At 37.8% G+C, this 22,487-nt stretch overlaps 1 pseudogene; it reads left to right on the plus strand.

The window, feature by feature from the left end:
• Positions 1 to 1,019: 1,019 nt before the first annotated feature.
• Positions 1,020 to 13,585, plus strand: LOC119518092 (annotated as a pseudogene).
• Positions 13,586 to 22,487: the final 8,902 nt, after the last annotated feature.

Genomic DNA, 22,487 nt, shown 5'->3' on the forward strand with positions numbered 1-22,487 from the left:
GTACAATGAAAAAAGTGAACTCTTGCAAACAATGGACTATAGTTTAATAGTTCAATTATAAAAAGGTTCTTTCATGTATTGTGTAAATGTATTACACTGATGCAAGCTGTTTATACTAGGGTGGTATATGGCAAATCTGTATTTTATGCATATTTTTTCTGGAAACCAACAACTTCTCTAAAAAATATTAAACAGAGATATCAGTCTATTGAATTTTATTTTCTCATGGGAATAGAAAACACTTCAACTGTTGCTCTCAGAGCACACTGAATGAGAATGTGCTTTGGCCCGGGGTATCTGGGAGACTTTTGACTGATGTATCTGGGAATCTGGAGATGGTGATGGCCTCCTCTCTCCTCTCAGCTTTGCCTGATTAGTGCTTTGCCTACCCTTAGGGGAGGAAATCAGAGGAAGGCTGGGTGGTTGATGAGAAACTGATAATTCTACCATAGATGGGTAGGTGGTTCTCCTCATTTTGAAATGGAAAATGATTGGTTTAAGGGGGTGGGTAGATTGCTGCCCTCTGTCACCCACATGCCCTGGGTAGTCTCAGTCCAAACCAGATCATCATCATCATTCTGATCCCCAGTCATTCTTTGATAAGCTCTCTGATTCTTATTGAAAGTTAGAGGCTTACTTATGCAACACATTTACGTATTTGTTGCAGGGACAACCAAGACACGTGCCACTTGTGATTCATTTAATATTGATCATGTCATCAGGCCCCTTAGTAACTTCTCTGTCTTATTAGAGAATTCTGACAAAATATTGCCACATAATTATTAATTGCAAGAGTTTACAAATTATTGCTGATGTTGTTTCAGGGACCATACTTTAAGAATCGCTGGTATATAGTATAAAGTAAGCCTTAAAGTACATGTTTTTCAATGAGTACTTCAATCTTATAGTCTTCCTTGACATGCCGTATGCAGAAAAAAAATGTTTTAACTAAGCATTGTGTAAAAATTTTAAAACCATGTTGCCTGCTGCCCACATGAATTCAGTAAATAAATTGCTATATGGCTTGGGGTCCCCGGAGGAGCCAAGGCGACAGGTGCGAGGGCGTGGATGGTAGCCCCGGCAGGCCGTTCCGAGGGGAGGCGTCCTTGGCAGTGACCGTGATGGGTCCCGTGGGCATTCGTTGCTTCCCTGAATGGCCGAGACCCGCCGGACCAGCTCTGCAGCTGGCAGGCAGGGGAATGACTTTTTCGGCTTAGCTGTTGAATGCGCTAGGTATTACAAACCGCCCCCCAGTTCTCTGTAGAAATGCTCCATCTTTCATCGGGTTTGTGTTGAGATTGCTTTGTTGTTCAAAGCTAAGGGCCTTGGCGGGCACAGTGGCCTCCATCCCGAGCCCAGGAGGAAATAGGCTCGCGCGCTGGCGGGCTGGCTTGCTCCCTGAAGTCCTGGAGAATCGCCAGGAAGCCAGAAAAAACAAAACAACAACAACAAAAAAACTGACTTTGAAGGCCCTAAAACGAGTTAATTTTCCCAACCTGGTCCCAACTTGTAATAAATTACTCCATCTGCCTGATTTCTGGAAATGAGGTGACAAAGCCTGTCACATCTTCGAACTTCCCTGCAAGTACCTTACTGGCTCCTACTGAGTGAAGGAAAAGGACCCACAATGTCCGGTGGACACATACCTTAGGGCACAAGCATGCACGAGGGAGCGAGACAGAGACGGAGTCACAGACAGACAGAGCTGAGACGGCCAAAGAGACCTTCTTAAAACAAATTCGATGGTTGATTCAAGGCGAAGAGTAGAAAAAGTCAAATAGGTGTGTAGGAGTATGTCTATTGTCATCTTAAGTATGCTAATTATTTTTGTAAATCTGCCAACTTTTATTTGTACAAAAATGTCCTGTAAGAAAAAACACTTTAGAGATTTTTTACTATGTCCTCTAACAGTTTAATTCTGACTGGCTGACTTTATTGATTATTGAATTGATAATGTTTTAATGGGCCTTTCTTCATTTTTAGATGATAGAAATATGAAAAGATTCATTTGTAAAATAGAAATTGCTCACTTGCACATCCCTCTCAATGAATGAAAGTTTAATGAACCCTTAGAAAAAATTTCTATATGATTCAAAATTAAAAGAAATTCCAGTTGTTCAATGCTGGTATATAGGAAAGCAATGGACATTTGACCCTGTTAATTGCTACTTGATATCTCCATCCAAAATTATGACATTTAATATTCTGAAGTGTTCATGAGGACGAAAACCATGAGGTTGGAATCTGTTTGGTCCAATGATTTTTGTCCTCATGTGCTCACTGTACTTTATATGCCTGGCATGGCTCCTAGAAACCAGTCATCGCCTTTGTTGACTTCTTCTATTTCTCGTTGGAATAGCTCTGGGAGTCTGTAAGATAAAATGTAGGTGGAGAAAATATCTTCCAAAATATCTGTAATTTGTGAATAGCTTGTATCTGCCATTTTAGGGACTTGATTAATATTCATCACATAATAATAATAATAATAGTACAAAGAATAATACCATTACTATATAGGTGGTTGGAGACAACAAGAGATAATTGACATGAAAACACAGGGTAACTTTTCTGTGGATCTGCAAGGGAAGTTCAAAATGAAGATTCTACAGAGTATTTATAAAAATAACATTTGATTACAGGGATGGGGGTGTGGAAGGAAGGGACCAGGCCAGAGCCACCAGCAGCTCTCTCTGGTTTATAGCTCTAAGGTACAGCACAGATGGTTCCGAGATCCAGGTTGGAGGTTTGTCAAACAGAGGCAGGGCCCAGTCACCACCTTGTAGAAGGGTCATTGGAAGGGGGCATTGGGCACCAGAAGGGTCAAACAAACTGGGATCTGGGCCAAGGGCTTCTCTTACCATACTCACTTTCCTTCCACCTATGTGCCATTTAAGGCCACTCGTATCAAGTTCTAGGTCTTGCCATTCCAAGGTGTACCAGATGTGCTTTCTAGGCATCTGGTATCCTTGGTTACCCCTATCAGGTTTTCCCAGACCAGAATGTACTCAGGTCTTGGAAGGAAGAAAGAGAATCCTGTTTCCCTGAGGGTGTCTTAGAAGATTGGTCCATCCTGTGATGCCTCAAGTCACTGTGCTTTTCTGCCCAGCAGGTGGCACCGTGTCAGCCTGTAGCTCCAGACTGGTGTAAGGAGGTGTGGCCCATGGCTGTTTTCCCCCAGACTCTGGTGTCAGGTTCTGAATGGAAGGCCAGTAGTAGAACTGGGCTCCACCTCTTCCCTCTTACCTCTTAGGGAAGATATCCTCCCTAGGGAGAGGTCATTAACATTTGAATAGACTCCCTGCCTGTGCTATCTGCACCCTTGTCTGGGTCAGAGTGCTGGGAACTGAAAATGGCTGAGGCTTTCTCCACTGAGCCAAAAAAGGGACAGAAAACCCCCTTCAGGGCCAGCCCACAGCCACCCTCCATCTTTTTGGAGAGATGTCAGTTGTCACCAAAAGCCTCTGTCAACTTGTTGGGTATTTGTAGCTTTTATTGAGCAGTCCAGGCTTGTTAATTAAAACCCCAGTTAGAGCACAGCTGAGCTATATTCTCTTACTGGAAGAGAGCTGTTCTCTAGCACTTGGAGTCTTTGCAGTTTGGGCCATGGGGGTGGGGGCTCCTGGCTTGGATCTGCAGTTTTTACTTACAGACTTGATGCTGCTATCTTGGGCATTCCTCCCAATTCGGGTTGGTGTATGATAAATGGACAGTCATGTTTGTCCCCCTGCAGTTTTTCCATATTATTTACTAATTGTTCTTGGTTATTCATTAGTTGTTCCAGGGGGACAAACTAGCTTTCACTCCTCTCTATTCCTCCATCTTCTTCCAACATAATATTTTAAGGAGACTTCAAATGTCTGTACTCTTTAATCAGTTATTCTGATTTTAAGAATCTGCTAAAGACATAATGAGAAACTTGAAGATTTTCAAGTAGTGTTATTTTATAATTGAAAGAAAAGAAGCAAGTTATATAAAAAAAATACAGTAACTCCTCACTTTGCATGGTACTCTGTTAATCAAAACATGTGCATACAAGAAATGGGTTACTCTTTGCACAGTTCTTGGTACAAGGACAAGACAACCTGCATGTAATAACTGGCAAGGGACAAGCTTGAACTGAATACATAGAAGTTAGCTCTAAATGACTAATAACCTCGTAAGGATGTGATGGCTGTATGGTTGTGATCATAAAGGACTATCTGAATATTGGGTGATGCATTTTTGGATTAAAATATCATTTATTAAATTATAGTACTGAAGTTCCCAGCCAAAGAAATGAAAACTAATTTTATATAGGATTTTATGAAGATAACATGTTACAAATATAAATATATATTATGGTCAACTTTGTAGGATAGTAGTATTAATGATAAATACAACTTCTTTTGTATATCCATGTACACATTTTCCATAATGAACAATTACTGCTTTGATAAGCAACAAAAATAAATGAACAAAAACCACACAAAAGTCCAGATTCTAGGATATATAATAAATGGATCTTACTGTAAGTATTGACTCCTTAATATGAGAGTAAGAAAAATTGGGGAGTTAAATACTGGTTCCATATTAGGTATTGAACTGGATGGTTACTTAGGTTCCTCGTGACTTAACTCCAATTATTTTCTCTTAATTTTATTTTGCTCCTTAATAGTTTGAAATTCTTCAAGGGGAAACATAGGATTATTTGTCTATTTGTGTGTAGGGGGTGGATCATTGTCAGTAATGCTATCTACAACCTCCTGGGTGGAATACCAAACCTTACTTTCATACAGAAGTATACTTCTCAGAAGAATGGTCCAGAAAATATCTTTTTCCTGAGGTTAAACATCACCATCATAGTAGTGTATCATGTTATTAGGAAGAAGAGAAAGCTGGATGAATGGCTTCTGCATTGGTTATATCTATTTAATTGATGCACACAAAAGGAAAATGAAAAACCAATGGTTTTGAGGATATACTGAAACTTGGGTACATATTTGCTGGTTGTGTAAAAAGGAATATAAATATGTAAGTAGAAGGCTGTGGAAATCTATTTTAGTACAATACCTGATACAGAAGCAATAGCTTATATTTACAAAGATTTTCCTACAGATAAAAAGTAAACAAAACTGTGTTAATGATGAATAAAATATGGCATATAAGCACTGAGTTATATTATTCCCTTAAGAATTAATTTCAAATTATGCTTACATTAAATATATTTATATTGTATATAAATATGAAACACTAAAACAAAATTTTCATGCCTACTAGAGAAGTCATTGGGTTAAAATTTTATGTGGTAGAGAAAAATTGAAAGATCGTATGTAAAATAAAATTTAAAAAAATACAAGTAGTTGTTAAAGATATTATGGGAATAAAATATTATAAACCCCCAGAAGGAGAAAAAAAACTTAGAAATGGAATCTCCAGGTAGGAAATCTCTTTTGATTAAAGAAAAATATTAAAACAAACCATTTTGTCATAAATGCATATAAATGATTAGGTTTATTGTTGAAATAATAAAATAAGTACAGTTTTAAATTCACGATAAGTTGACATCAGAAATACACCAAAGGTGTAGTGAGGAAAAAATCAGCAATTATAAATATGAATTTCTTTTAAGAAGAAAATCTGCTTTCATCAAAGGAAGCTGTTATGTCATTAATTTTCTCATTCAGCAAAAATTTGCAAATCACTTCACTTTGTTGATAAAAGTAGAACATAGATGCTTAATGATGACAGCCAAGGGAGTAAAAATTAGGACTTATTTGTTAAAAACCAAATTGTTGAGAAAGACTGAAAATATGACCCTGCTTTATCATAGACAGATTTTTGCTATTGTGTTTCCTATCAATCCTCATTTCGCATTATTGCCATCTGCATTTCATTCTGTCCCAAGCTATACATATATGAAAGATTTATTATCACTATCACTATTCCAGAGAACAGCTTTAGGCAGATCCAAGGAGGCAGATACTTTTTGATTGTGTTTGAGACTTCTTTTTATTGGGAGACTATAGAAATTGGACTTTTCTCCATTTTACCAAGGTTTCTCATGAACACTTGTTCAAAATGTGTTTCACATCCTTATGCCTCAGATTGTAGATAAATGGATATTCAGCATGGAATTCACAACAATGTGAACACTGCCACACATTTGCCTGTTCCACTGCTCCTTCACTAGACTCAGATAAATGCACATTAGGGACTCATAGAACACAGTGACAAGAGAAAGGCACAGATGGAGATGGCTTTGCACTACCCCTCATTGGAACAGATCCTCATAATGATGGAAATGAAAATGTAGGTGATGATGATGAGCAGGGAACCAGCAAGGTCAATCCCTGCTGACACCAACAAGGCAATTGCTTTATGTAATTGTCAGAGGATATCAAGGTTAATGACACTGAAGAAATGTGGGGTTCTCTGCCTGATGCATAAAACAGCCAATCCATGACACCGGGGTTTCAAAGACAGGATGAGTTTATTGCTATGTGCAAAGCAGGAGATTAGTTGGCCTAGCAGTCCCAAACTCTGCCTCCCTGATTCTAAGGAGTTCAGGGATTTTATGAATTCAAACAAGGGGAGATGAAATATAACCATGACAATATCAAGTATAAACAGTCTAGCTGAGACTAGACTAGACTAGAATAACCATTACAATAATAAGTATGTACAAGGCTGAAATTAGGCTAGAGTAACCATTACAATAGTGCATATACACAGGATTGAAACCAGTTGACTTTCAGTAATTTCAGGTATTAACTTCTACCTATTCAATAATATAGAAAGAAAAATTATATAATGATTCAGTAATCATAATCATTTGATAATTATTAATGTCTCAGTTACATTAAGAGGGGTGTGTTGGAAGGGAAGAAATGGTTAATGTTATTGGGTCCACAAAAGGACAGACTGGAGGTAAATATTACCTGCATTGAACCCACCATAGAACCCCACAGGTAGGGGAAGGTGAGCAGAGAGATGCAAACTGGCCTGGATGTTTGATCACTATACAGCAGGGGATTGCAGATGGCCATATAGTGGTCATAGAACATAGAACCTAGTGTGTAATAGTAAGGAGCAGGGTCACAAAAAGCAAAAACACTGTGCCAGACACCCAGTGTAGGAAATGGTTTTCTTCTCAGAGAATAAGTTAACAAGCATCCGAGGAGAGACATTAGTGGAATAAAACATATCCACACATGCTAAATAAGTGAGGAAAAATTATGTGCGGGTGTGCAGCCTGAGAGTGAATCTGATTAGCAAAATCATCCCAAAGTTTCTGTTCAGGGTGTGAGGTAAATCAGAAGAAACAACGCAAAAAGGATGGACTGCATTTCTGACAAGCTGGTCAACCCCAGGTGAATAAATTCGGTGCATTGCCTTTGGGAACTCCCTTCATCTTCAGATTCTCTAACAAGAAAAGAATTTTCCAGCTATTAAAAAAATAAATTATGTGCAGCCCAAGAATAGGCAAAATCAATGAGCATTAAAACACACTGATTTTGAAAAGAGAGAAAAAAAGAATTCCTTCTGACTTAGAAGAATTACAACAGATAACAACAAGGTTTGAGGTGCAGATCAAGGTGGGCAATGCATTTGAAAAAGAGATTTTGAGGTCCATGAAACATACTTTGCAGTTTGTGTTGCAACTCCCAGTTTAACTCTGTTAGCACATATGAGATTTGACTTAGTCCATTTGTGTTCTTAATAAGCCATGGAGTCTGGGCTCCTGATTCACAAGCCAGTTGGATCATGACAGAAATGCTTGATGAATGGGGAAATTGGATGATTCTGAATCAACTTGGCATCATTGCTATCAAAGGCAAACCTCTTCTAAGTTGGGAGAACACATACTTATTGAGAGCCATACATCTCAGAAGAGTCGTATGTCTCAGTTTTTTGTTATATATACATTCATGCTAACTCAGTCTCTTTCCCATTTCTCACCTTCTCTCCATCAGCAATGAATCTTTCCAGTCCCTATGTGTACTGTCCATTCCAGCACCTTCATACCAGATTAACAAATGAAAATCTGGGCTGCTTCTTCACTTAATTTCTATCTTTTATCTCACATCTCTTATCACCCAATAGCCCCATTCATCTCAGTATCTTTCCTATAGACTTACATCAAAACCATTAGAAGGACTTGTCAGCTCTGCCTTCAAAACATTTTATAATGAATCTGAAAACCACTCATCAACACTTCCTCTGCTAAAAATGAGGTCTAAGATAAAATCATCTCTAACCTAAGCTAGTGCAACATTTTCTCTTCTTCCACCCTTGAGATTCTTTATTTGCCCAAGATCAGGGAATGATCTCTTATAAACATAAAACGATGTGTTACTAACTAAAATAGTCAATGTATTTCCACCACTTGGGCTTGAACTAAAATCTAAGCTTTCTACTTTACCAGGTCTATCATACAGCCTGTGTGATATCTTCCAATCTACCTTTCCAAACTGTTTTCCTACCACTTTCTCCTTTACTCCTTCTGTTCCTAACACATTGATCTTCTAGCTGTTCCTAGAATGTTCAGTACATTTCCCCCTTCAAGGCCATTGCACTTGATATTCCTGCTACCTAGAATGCCCTTTCTCCAGAGCATGGAATGACTCCCTTCATCACTTCATTTATATCTCTCTTCTAAGAACACCTCCTCTGAATCAGGTATGGACCTTAAAATAATAATGCCTGTGTCCCAGCCTAGCTCAGGTGGAACACACATTTGTGTGGACACATTTCCACAAATTTAAGTTATAGGCATGCATAGAAATGGACTTGTTTAGACCAAATAAAAATTTTCTTTCACATAGTTTTCCCCTCTGATAACATATGGTTTTCCCCCTAAAGTGGATTCTGAGATGTTCTCAAAAAGTACCCCTTCCCCAATTATAGAACTTGCCATCATCCATGTTCACAAAACTTGTCGCCATCAGTTATAAAGAAGAAAATGCCCCAACCTTTGACTTTAGCCCTTAAAGTTTTCTTGTTGTTTTGAGAATGGTTGAAAAGAGGGTCTTTTCATGAGAGCTTCCATGAACCTATCTCAAGTCTTCTTCACTCAAGAAACAGGAAGAAAACAGAAGAAACTCTCTTTTCTATGGTCACACCATCCTATTCTCATACATAGCTGAAGGGTTTGATTCTGGAACATGCATAGAGAAACAATATATTTGAAATTAGAATTTTTGTATAGTCACCTTTGAAGTAATGTGCTGGAGTGGAGAAGTAAGGTATTATCTTAGTTTACCAGGCTGCTATGACAAATATCACATGATGGTTGGCTTAAGCAATCGAGATTTATTGGCTCATGGGTTTGAGACTTGGAGAAGTCCAAGATCAAGGATTCATCTAGGTGATCCTTTCTCCCCAGTGCCTGTGACATTCTGGTGCTGGCTGCCTGAGATCTTTGGGGCTCCTTGGCTTGTATCCTTGCCTTCTGTCACATGGCAGTGTCCTCTCCTTCCTCTTCCAAGTCCCCTTGCCTTCTGGCTTTGGCTCCTCCATTTGGCTTGCTCTTTTTAAAGCTTCCAGCAATCTGGATTAAGACCCACCCTCATTCAGGTGGGCCAAACTGTGACTGAAAATAGCATCTTCAAAAGATCCTATTTACTGTGTTCACACCCACAGGAACTCAGACCAAGATTAAGAACATGTGTTTTCTAGGATATAAATCCCATATACCACAGGCAGGAAGGCTCATGTGTTCTCATCCCCACTAAAGGGCTCTGGGTTTTTAAATGCCAGCCCAATTTTACTGTGCTAAGAACTTTTCAATTGCAGTTACATGCTTTTACACCCAATGATGTATGTCTCCACAGATAGAAAAAATCCACATTTTTGAGTCCTCCTTCATTCAGTGCTGCTCTCTCCTTCCACAAGGTAGACCACTGAGAAAATGGAGGGAGTAAGGACTTTTAATAGATGATGATTAATAATTAAGTGTTTAAATAATGCATTTTTATATTCGCATATTAAATGTACAAACATATTCAGTTTAAATAACAGAATTGTTGAAAGGAACCCTAACATGTGAAGAATAGGGGAGGATTAAAGCTCTATATACAAGGCAGGAAATAAATGAAAAGAAAACCTGAGCAGTAGAGAATCTATTTTTGAGAACTTCAGACAAAAGATCAATAAAATCCCTAGCAATGTTTGAAAGGGACATCAACACACTAGAAAAAAAAGAGTATGCCCCTTGAACAAAATAACAAGTTCATTTCTGATGGTACTGGAAAATGTTCAATTAAATTATAAAGGAAGTATCATTTATGAACTTTTTGAATTCCATGGAATGCTCAACATGTAAGTCTACTCTAAACCTTAGCTTATTTCTAACTATGAATCTGTAAATGGGGAGAGAGATAGTGGCAGGTCCTGACTGAATTCTATATATTGTCATAGCAAGTCACCTACTCTTTGTCAGAGCAAGTCCAAGGTCTGAGAATGTGGACATTCTCATAGTTACTACTGACTTCATTCTTTGTTTGAAAAGAGGAAATATGAATAAATTAAAAAATGTGATATGCCTTGTCTTTGGAGTTATTGATGGTCAGACTCACCAGTGAAGGTACAGTGATTTCTTAGTCTCCCAAAGATCTCAAAACTGGGAAAGCTCTATACTTGAATGACTAACCCTAAGACCATCATCCCTGAAGCATTAATCAAGAAATGACCCATGAGACATCATTATGCCTCCTTCTGGATGTGTTCACAAAAGTCACATTTTTAATACATAGACTCCTAATTTATGAGATAATCATCAGATGCACGCAGAAGCTTTTGGTAAATGCAAAAACATACTATGCCAGTAATTATTTGGGGATAATTTTAGGGCAGTTATAAAGGTATTCCTTGTCTTCATAATCATAAAGCATTTTCCGTAAGTGTGCTTTTCATGATCTCAGCTGGCATAGTTTTCCCTCATATGGCAATTTTCTTTGCTTCCGTTATGGCCTTTGCCTTCTTCTCTAGCTTTTCATTTTCTTTTACTGGACTTCACATGACCTGACGACAGAATTAATTTCAGCTTCATCTAGGTATCTTCTTTAGAGATCTGCACAAAATTTTAGGTGCTGAATTAATATTTAGTGAAGACCAAGTGATAATTAAACAATGATAGTGGGTAGAGGTTGTAAACCTAATAGCTTTTCACATAAACAGTACTTTAACTAACAGTGGCCTAACTTCATTTCTTCTTGCCTATAAATACAAGATGCAGGGAATTCATTTTTAGATTCAAGGATCTACATTCAAGATTAGTTTAAATTGAATTGAATTAAATTAAATTAGTTTTAATTAAATTAGTTCAAGTGGATTTTAAATGACATTAGAGGGAAAGATGTTTGAAAAAATTTTGGATTCCATTCTCTACATCCTTCTGCCCCTTCCTTGATAGGGTGAATACAGATTGGTGACATCATGGAAAGGGTCATAGCAGCTGCTATGCTTGAAACAAAATGTCCTCTTCTCCTCTAGGTGACCGAGGCTGTTCACGCTTCTGGAAAGGGAAGGATGGTGCAAGAGTTTATCTAGCTGCTCTGCTGTGTCTGAGTGATTTCAAGTCAAAGGAAAGGAGCAAAAAAAAAAAAAAAATAGGCCACGTTCTCAAATTCAAGTTCATCTGCAATACCCTTCATAATTTTAGTATCTGATTCTTATGTGTAATCATCAATTAACTCAGGACCCCAGATGAGTTGTCAAGTAATGGGTCCTTTAAACTACAGCAATGGTGACCCAGAAATACGACAAACCTTCAATAAAAAAAAATAATTTTCATCATGATAGTCATTATTACTGCTGTAACTGCTGTCATTTTTATTGAATAACTACTATGTGCTGCTTTGACCTGGGTCAGGGAAACAGCATGAAACAAAATTCCTGTCAGATGACTTAGCTGAAAAGCATTTAATGGGAAGTGGAGAATGTGACAAAATTAAGGAAATCAACCAAAGAAGTTGAAGCACCTGAAGGTTAAATGCAGAGGGAAATTACCACCCATGGGATTGGAGGGGCAAAGGGAGGGGATACCTCACTAGTCCCTTACCAGCTTCATCCCCAACATACACTGAGCATGAGTTCTCCTTGGAGGGGTGCAGTCATTCTAGCAACTTCATAATGAATCTGGAAGAGAATGACAAAGACATTGAATTCCACCTCTTTCCTTCCCACTTTTGAAATTCTGTTGGTGCCTCCCATTGGCAAACTCAGTTGGAAACTAGTCACCAAATAGCCCTTTTGTTGTGGCTCATAGGGGTTAAACTGCAGGTGCACAAAGCAAGGGAGGGAAGGATAGACATTAGATCTCAGCTAGAATTAAGAGGGGAAAGGGGAGAATCACCAACACACTTACATATAATTACACCTATGGATAATTATTTCTATTAAAAGGATACAGCACAAGGCTTGGAATCAGTAAATGGTTAGTCCAAGTTTACCAAACATTGATTGATTTTCCAATGACCATTCAGAATCCAAAACTTTCTCCTTATACTGTATACTATTCTTAAATGTTATAAATCAAAGTACTTAATTTTTCCAAAGTCAAAAAATATCAAGGTATTTAAGTGTAAATTAAAATAATTAATGAATCCTATTGCCACACAATTCTTAGGAGATTTAATTCTCTGATGACAAAGTAGAGTGGGTAAAAATAATATCCTCAATGTATTTGGGATTCTCAGAAGAATGTAAGTTATTGGGTGCTCATAGTGAGAATGACTCTCTGCTAGAAATAATTTAACCTTAGGGTTTTGTTCCTTATGTGGCTCTATTAGGGAACATTGATATGATCACTTTGATCAGATCAGTTCCCAGCTGCAGAGCCCCATGTACTTTTTCCTGAGTCATTTGTGTTTTGTAGATGTATAGTTCTCATCCAGTGTCACCCCCAAAATACTGGAAAACTTATTTCTGAGACAAAAACCATTTCCTATGTGGGATGTTTGGTGCAATGTTACTTTTTCATTGCCCTTGTCCATGTGGAAGTCTACATCTTGGCAGTGATGGCCTTTGATTGCTACATGGCCATCTGCCACCCTTTGCTTTATGGCAGCAAAATGTCTAGGACTGTCTGTGTTCAACTCATCTCTGTGCCTTATGTCTATGGATTCTCTGTTAGCCTTATATGCACAATGTGGATGTAGGGCTTGTACTTCTGTGGGAATTTTGAATCAACCATTTCTATTGTGCAGACCCCCCTCTCATCAAGATTGCCTGTGGAGGAGTCCACATCAAAGAAAATACAATGATTGTCATTGCTGGGATTAACTTTACATATTCCCTTTCAGTGGTCCTCATCTCCTACACCCTCATTGTAGTAGCTGTGCTATGCATGCCCTCTGCTGATGGGAGGAAGAAAGCCTTCTCCACCTGTGAGTCCCACTTGACAGCTGTCACCATGTTTTACGGGACCCTCATATTCATGTATCTCAGGTGACCCACTGAGGAGTCTGTGGAGCAGGGGAAAAGGGTGGCTGTGTTTTATACCATGGTGATTCCCATGCTGAAGCCCATGATCTACAGTCTGAGTAACAAGGATGTCAAAGAAGCAGCCAACAAAGCAATCATCAGGGCTAACTTGGGGCAGTGAAACTTCAGCAGATATTTTTTTGGTATGTTGGTAAATATTGTAAATGACAAAGTATAAAAATTGTTCACAAAAGACTTCCTATAGGCAACTCTTGCTTACACTAATAGATCCACTTTATCACTGTGATGCCTTATACCTAGAATGGACTCTATAGACTTGGCATATTTTTTCTATACATGCAATGATTTTATTAAAACTGACATTGTTTTAATAGTTTTAATAAAACTAGTGCCTTCATCTAATCATAAGATATTTCCTCAGTGTGCAGTATTTGTTAGTAATCAACATTTATGTTCTAATTTTCTGTCCCACCCAACTCTATTCATTCATGTGTGCTCTACTGTATATTCTGATGTTAAAGGGGTGAAACATCCCTGACAGAAGGCTTTACTACTCGTCATAACCAAAAGATGAATGAATATGAATTTTCTGAATGTAAAGCCTGAAATTTGGCCATATAAATGCTATCCCATTAAACTCTTGGTTAATAATTTGATTTGAAAATGTTTTATTCCAGCTACTTCTTAGTAATATTAAGTTTCAGAATCAACATTTAGCAACTTAAACCAAGCTTTCAGTGTCTAGAATGAAGCAACCAAAAAAGAAGCACAACTCAACTACATGCTCTTGGGCATGCATTTTAACTTGATCAATGTGTTTCAAAGTGGTATTTCTTTTGGGTTTGGCTAAAAATCCATGACACTCACTGTTCAATTAATCTTGATTGGTGCATCTGTAGTCTACTTATTCTACATCCCATTCTTGCTAAAGGCAGAACATGAAATTATCTACCCTGTGTTATTCTTGCTAATTTATCAATGTAACAGCAAATGGAAGGTAAAAGTGATTCCTGATAGAGTAGTTTACTCTGGGTTGAGTACTAATGCAATTAAAATGAGTTTGCAGTTGAATATGTTCAGGGGGATCCTGAGAAGTAGCATATAATGGTAATACTGCCACTGTTAACATAGCCTAGTCCAAAACACATAATTATATGCATGCTGGGTGTTTAGGGGAAAAGCATTCCAACATCTGCAACTTACTTTGAGATGTATACAAAATGGATAGGGAGGGATGGGAAAACAAATATATATGTAATAAAGCAAGGATATAAAGTGTTCATTGTAGAAGCTAGGTTAAGAGATAGATGAGTGTTCATTGGCACAATTATTTCAACTCCTGTATGTTTAATAATTTTCAAAATAAAATGTTGGAAAACAACAAACAATATGAAAAAAAATCATCAAAGAAAAAATACATAAATATTGTTACTTATATTAATGTACTAACAGATTAGAACTTAGGAAAGGCAGATCGGGAGTATCCTTTCACAACTCTAGATTCTGATAGTGGGAGGAAAGAGTACTATTTGTTGGTTTTAGAAGTTATGATAACACCTTTTTTGTGTTTTTGAAAATCCTGCATTTGCTTCAAAAGAGTAGTTTCAATTACTGTACATAAAGTAGAACTGCTCAAGCAACAGCTGCCTTCACAGAGACAGACATTATATTGTAAAGGTCCATATTGCTGTCTTCCTTCTGGCAGAGAAGTTCCTCATGTTCTACTAGTCCAGTGTTCATTTTATTACTAAAACCCGGCAACCCAGCTATAGGCCACATTTGCCATCTTCTATTGTTGGCCCATTATAACCTTGTTACTAAATTTTTAATGAGCTATCAGCAGAATTTATATATAAATCTAAGGGTCATCTCTTTAAAGTCAAAGCCATGAGACCTGGACTTTCTCTTCTCCCTTCTCACTTGAAAATGTTGTCAATTTCAATGTTTACCCTAAGTCCAGAAATGGAAGCCACATCTTATGAGCTCTCTAAGTGCCTTATTGTAACCATTAGCTCACACTGTTGGATGAGAAAGGAATTCAATTATATTTTATGTCATTATATTTTGGAGCTCACTAGTTGTAACATGTAGCCAACACCCTACTTCTCCTTTCAATTGTATTTATAAAAATTCCCAGAAACATGGTTCTTGGCACACCACATAAGCATGGTATTATCTCTTAAGGATGATTTAATTTTCCTCAGCTGTTTGCCAGTTTTCCTGGAATTGAGTGAGAGGCATCTGGTTCTCTCTCTTAACCATAAGAATTCAACCCTCTGGTTTGGGATATTAGGCTATATTTCCTTTGCCTTGCTGCTTGATGGGACCTTGGATTTATCATGGCTCCCAACTGACACATTAGTTGATTATGAATCTCCTTTGTTCTCACTTCCAGGTCACTTTCAGATACTTATGAACTTCTTTCCTGGGCTCAGGAATTCTCAGCTGTTTTCCCTGCATGGTCTTTTAAAGGATAGACTAGAATGTGCCTCCATCAAACTGTTAGCCTACAAACATCTTTAGCTGCTGTTATTCTTCTGTGTGTTTAACACATTAGAACTTAAATTTTTCTGTGAGACTTTTCAGTCCCCCCTGGCTACTCACTGGGGAGCTCAGCTATCATTCTGTCTGCTACGGATGCTGTTTAAATTTATCAGGGCTTTCTTTGGATAGTTCTGTGGTTTTGTACCATATCACCTGAATCTGGGATGCTACCCAGAAGAAGGGACATAGGTTCCCTTTTCAAAGATTTGTTAACCTTTAAATTGCCAAAAATCAATTCTTGGGAGGTGAGGCAAAATTGTGGCTTAGGGAGGTGTGGGATTTAGTTCATCCTCTGTGGTAGCTAGTAAATAGCAAGGAACTATATGGAAAAACTGTTTGGGGGACTCTATGATGGGGTACACATTGTATGCCAACCTGGAATCAGTGGAATAACAGAGATCACAGCACAGAACTGTAAGTAAATCTTCCACATTGTGGAAGTTGGTGTCTTTCCTCCACTGGTACAGCAGACTGACTTGGAATCTTTCCCTGGTGGGGAAAAGAAGCCCTATCTCCTATGAGTTTGGGAAGAAGAGCTCAACCAAGCTCCAATGCAGATATGATTAACAACTTCAGACTGCTGAATGCCTGCTCTGAGCACAGATAAATCTACAATAGAAACAATAAAGGAACTGGGAGATCTATAGCAGCCCCACCCCCAGTAGCAAAAAGGCAGTGCTGATGGAAACAAACAAACAAACAAACAACAACAACAAGAACTTAGAGGTTTCCATAGTTGGCTTAGCTCAGAATACTGGAAACAGACTGTGCTCCAAGAGAAAAGGCAGATAGACCTGGGTACCAATGCCAGTTATTGATTGGTGAACCTGCAGACCTGGCTACTAGCTCAGAGGAGGATTTCTTTTCTTCTTCTTTTCTTTTCTTTTCTTTCTTCTATTTCTTTGTTTCATTTCTTTTTAGCAGCCCATTAAACAAAGGAGCAGTCATTCTTAGTTTTCAGCCCTGCCCAAAGCAAAGGTGGAATTAAGGAATGACTGAGAGACAAAGTAATTAATCAGGTGGAGGAAATAGTTCCCAAAAGGGCATATTTCCCCCAAGAACAGGAAACAGGGACCAGCTGTGGGTGATGACTCTGATGGGATATTCCCATGGAGGTGTTGCTCCACCCATTCAGGGTGGGTTTAAGTTGATCAGTGGAGCCATATAAATGAGCTGACATAACAGAAGGAATGGAGTGCAGCTGTGGGTGATGTTTTGAAGAGGAGCAAGCTTGCTAGAGAGGAACGTCCTGGGAGAAAGCCATTTTGAAACCAGAACTTTGGAGCAGATGCCAGCCACGTGCCTTCCCAGCTAACAGAGGTTTTTAGGATGCCATTGGCCATCCTCCAGTGATTACTGATGTGTTACATGTGTTACATTGGACACTTTATGGCCTTAAGACTGTAATTGTGTAGCCAAATAAACCCCCTTTTTATAAAAGCCAATCCATCTCTGGTGTTTTGCATTCCACAGCATTAACAAACTAGAGCACCAGCTAACAGAGATTTCCCAGACACCACTGGCCATCCTTCAGTGAAGTTACCTAATTGCTGATGTGTTACCTTGGACACTTTATGGCCTTTAGACTGTAAATGTGTAACCAAATAAACCCCCTTTTATAAAAGCCAATCCATTTCTGGTGTTTTGCATTCTGGCAGCATTAGCAAACTAGAACAGGACCTTACAGAAAAATTACCTCAAAATGTTTAAAAAACCTAAATATTAGAACTAAGACCATAAAACTTTCAAAGAAAATGTAGAGAAACATCTTAAAGATTTTGTGGTAGGAGGTGGTTTCCTAACCAATGCACAAACAATGAAAGAAGAAATGGAAAAATGGAATCTCCTCAAAATTGAATATTTTGCATGTCAAAGGACTTTGTCAAGAAAATAAAAAGGCAGCCCTAATGGGAGACAATATTTGGAAAACACATATCAGATAAAGGTTTAATATCCAGAATATGTAAAGAGATTCAACAACTCAACAACAAAAAGTCAAAAAACCCAATTAAGAAATGGACAAAGGACATGGATAGATACTTTTCCAAAGAAGAATCACAAATGGCTCAAAAGCATATGAAAAGATGCTAAACTTCACTAGCTGTTGGGAAATGCAAATCAAAACCACAATGAGATATCGTCTCATAACTACTAGAATGGTCAACTAAAAAAAAAAAACACAAAACTTCAAGTGCTGGAGAGGCTGTGGAGAAATAAGTACACTTAATCACTGCTGGTAGGAATATAGAATGGTGCAGCTACTCTGGCAGGCTATCTGATGGTTGCTCAGGAAGCTAAATATGGAATTGCCATATGATCCAGCAATCCCATTACTAGGTATATACCCAGAAGAACATTTTCACAGACATTTGCACAGTGGCATTATGCATGATTGCCAACAGATGGAAACAGCTCACATGTCTCTCAGTGGATGAGTGGATAAACACACTGTTATATGCATATGATGGAATACTACACAGCTGTAAGATGGGATAAAGTCATGATACATGCCACAACATGGATGAACCTTGAGGACATTATGTTGAGTGAAATAAGTCAGAAAGAAAAGGACAAATACTTAATGGTCTCACTAATCTGAACTAACTATAATGAGCAAATCCTGAGAGTTAAAGTTGAGAACACTGGTTATCAGGAATTAGAAAGAGGGCAGAAATTGGGCATTTGATGCTGAAGGAGTACAGAATAATTAACAACACTGCAAAGATTCAGAAATGGATGGCACAATACCTGTGTGGTGGTGGCACAATATTATAAGTATAATGATCAAAGCTGCATGTGAGTATAGTTGAAAGAGCAGGGCTAGGGTCATGTATGACACCAGAAGGAAAGGTAGAGGATAAAACCTGAGACTGTATATCTTAGAGAAACCTAGAGTGGACAATAATGGTGGTTAAATATTCAAATATAAGAAAGTTTTCACATGAAAGAGAACAAACTAATGTCACCATTACAATATGTTAAAAATGAGATTACATAGGGAAGAAATACAACCAATGCAAACTAGGGTCTGTAGTTAACAGTAATATTGTTATATTATTTCATTAATTGAAACAAAGTCAGTGTACCAAAGCTAAATGTCAATAAGATAGGGATATAAGGTATATAAGGGAGGTGTGTGGGATTTTTGTTGTTGCTGTTCTCCTTTCATCTTCTTTTTATTTCTTTGTGGAAGAAATAGAAGTGCTCTCACATAGATTGTAGTGGTGAAATCATAACCATGTGATTATACCAGGATCCATTTATCGTACACTTAGGATGATTGCATGGTGTGTGAGTAAAACTGTTAAAAAATAAACAGAGAGATACAAGTGTTGGAGAAGATGTGGAGAGAGGGATATACCTACTCTCTGTTGGTAGGGAAGTAGAACAGTGCATCCTCTCCAGATGGCAGTCTGGTACTTTCACAGGAGGCTAAGTATAGGGTTTCCCTATGACCCTACAACTCTATTATTAGGTATATACATAGAAGAATTGGAAGCAAGGACATGAATTTACATTTGCACACTGATGTTTATCATGGTGTACTGGTTTGAATCTATTATGTACTCCCAACAATTCCTATGTTCTTTTAATCCAATCTTGTGAGGGCAGACCTATTGTGGGTGGGGCCTTTTGATTAGGCTGTTTCCATGGAGATGTGACCTCACCCATTTCAGGTGGGTCTTAATGCCCTTGGTGGAGCCCTCTTTGGGAAGAAAAAGGCAGAGATATTTTGGAGAGAGATCCAATATGCTTAGAGAGAAATGCCCAGAGACATTTTGGAGAGAGAAAGCCATTCTGAAACCAGAACCCAGGAGAAGGACCAGCAGACATCACTGGGGACTTCTCATGTGACAGAGAAACCCCAGACACCATTGGCCTTTCTTCAGAGAAGGTTATCTCCCTCTTGATGCCTTAATTATGACATTTTCATGGCTTTAGAACTGTAAATTCATAACCTAATAAATCCCCTTCATAATAGCCAATCCATTTCTGGTATATTGTATTATGGGAGCTTTAGCAAATAAAAACAGGCAGCATTATTCATGATTGCCAATGGGTGGAAGTGGCATAAGGATAAATCAACTGATGAATTAAAGGGCAAGCTGTCATGTATACATACAATGAAATATTGAATGGGTGCAGAATGAATGAAGTCATGAGCCATGCAACAAGATGAGTGAAACTTGAGGACATTATGTTGAGTAAAATATGCCAGAAACAAAAGGACAGATATCATATGGTCTTACTAATATAAACTAACTGTAATGAGCAAATTCTGAGAATTGAATTTGAGAACATAGGATTGGAAGTGGGCAGAGATTGAGCAATAGATGAATAACACATACATAATGTTCAGTAAGGCTCGTTGTAAAGGTTCCTAGATTGTAAGCTCTAACAACATCCATACTGAGTCCTAAATCTCAATTGTTATTTCTACATTCTTAGATGGTGTGCTCTTTATGTATAACCTGGTAGTTCTCTGGAACTTTAATTGTCTGTTTGGCAGCTGAGACTCAGATTTAAAGTGCTACTGCTCTGAAAATCAGCATTACTCCATATAGCACCTGCTAAAAAACCTGAAAAAGAGATCAGATTTTAATTAGAGGAATGAATGAAGCAGATCTGGTTAGGGCTAAGGTAAATCAGAATACAGGGTAAAATATGATATTGTCTGTATTTTAAAACTTCAACTGCAGTGTGAGACTAATGGAAGATATATTTATTTTGTCCAAAATTTAAATTTTCTGTAGCACACTATCTAATTTAACCTGTTTGGTCAGATTATTTAAACAATCTAATTGCTTGAAAATTAGAATATGGAATGAGAGTTTGTTATTTTTTAAAGGTTAATGTAATATCCCAATATATTCTAGAATGCTTGGGGCAGAAAAAAAAAAAGTATTTGCAAAGTCCTCTTGAAGGACTTGCCAAGAAGTGTGGAACTATTAAACTTCCCCACCTGGGGAATTGCTGGTATTCTCTCAGGCATTAGGGACTTCCAATTTAATAAGCCAAGCCCTCGATCATGAAGTTTGCCCTTATGAAATATTTCTGCAATGGCCAAGATCAGCTTACTTATAATTATGCCCAAGGGTCACCCCCAAAGAACTCTTTTGTTGCTCAGATATGGTTCCTCTCTCTAATCTAACTCTGAAAATAAACTCACTATCCTCCCCCCTACATGGGACATGAGTCCCTGGGGTATAAGTCTCCCTGGCAACATGGGACATGACTCCCAGGGATGAGCCTGGCCCTGGCATCATGGGATTGGGAATACCTTCATGGTAGGAAAAAAAAAATGAAACAAAATAAAGTTTCAGTGGCTAAGAGATTTCAAATAGAGTTGAGAGATCATCCTGGAGGTTACTCTTAAGCAAGCCAGAAATTGCAAATTGCTAGAGTATGCCAAACCTCAACCAACTGTATTCCTGAAAACCCTAGAATAACTTGGGCTCTATCAAAGTCTATAAAAGTTTTATTTACTAAGCATTTTTTTTCAAAAACTTAAGGCCTCCAGATTGTTTCTGTGCCAAATAAGCCCTGAACCCCAGAAGTACAGATCTCTCTGAATATATCAACCAGTTTCATTCCTCTACCCCATTAGGTCAATGTTCCTTTCCAGCATGAGGAAGTTAAAATGTTCATTGCCTAGATAGCCCTGAAGACTGAGAAAATGATCAAATGAGAGTGAGGAGGTATAATTGAGAAATTAAAATTTAACAAATTATTATGACTACTGACTCATTATATAGATATTTCTTATTAGTCTCCTGTGTATTAGAATATCCAGAAGGAAATACCTGAAATTATTGAACTATAATCCAGTAGACTTGATCTTCGGTAATGCTTGTATAACTACATAGCTTTTATTTTGTGACTGTGTGATTGTAAAAACCTTCTGACTGACACTTCCTTTATCCAATGTATGGGTAGCTGAGTAATGGAATAAAGACATGCATGAAAAAATAATAATAGCTAGGGAATATGGGGAAAAATACCCCTACATAAACTACGGACAATAGTTGTGTTACTATATTTAATAATCTTTCATCAATTGTAACAAATGTAAATATTTAAAAAAATATAATTACAAAAAAAGTGTTATCATCAATTGTAACAAATTTTCCACATCACTGCAAGTGTTGGTGGTGGAGTGGTATATAGGAATCCTGTGTTTTCTGCATGATTGCTCTGTAAACCCACAACTTCTCTAATAAAAAATTAATTAAAAATAACCAATTCTGGACTTAGTAAGGAATTTATTTAGAGAATTATTTTGGTATTTGGGTGGCCAGAAGCTAAAGAAATAAGGGCAGGAAGACAATTGTGATAGTGAGAATGCTTTGACTAAAAGATCTGAATGTTTATCAAGGGTAAGGCAAAAAACTTTTATTTTATGCAGAAAGGAATAAATAAGGGTAGAAAGAATTACATAGGAGAGTAGGAAAATTGTATGAATGATAGCATTATATGATAATAGATCAGGGAATGTTTTACACTGAGGCTACACTATT

This window comes from Choloepus didactylus, chromosome 21 (assembly GCF_015220235.1).
Source record: "Choloepus didactylus isolate mChoDid1 chromosome 21, mChoDid1.pri, whole genome shotgun sequence".
NCBI lineage: Eukaryota > Metazoa > Chordata > Mammalia > Pilosa > Megalonychidae > Choloepus > Choloepus didactylus.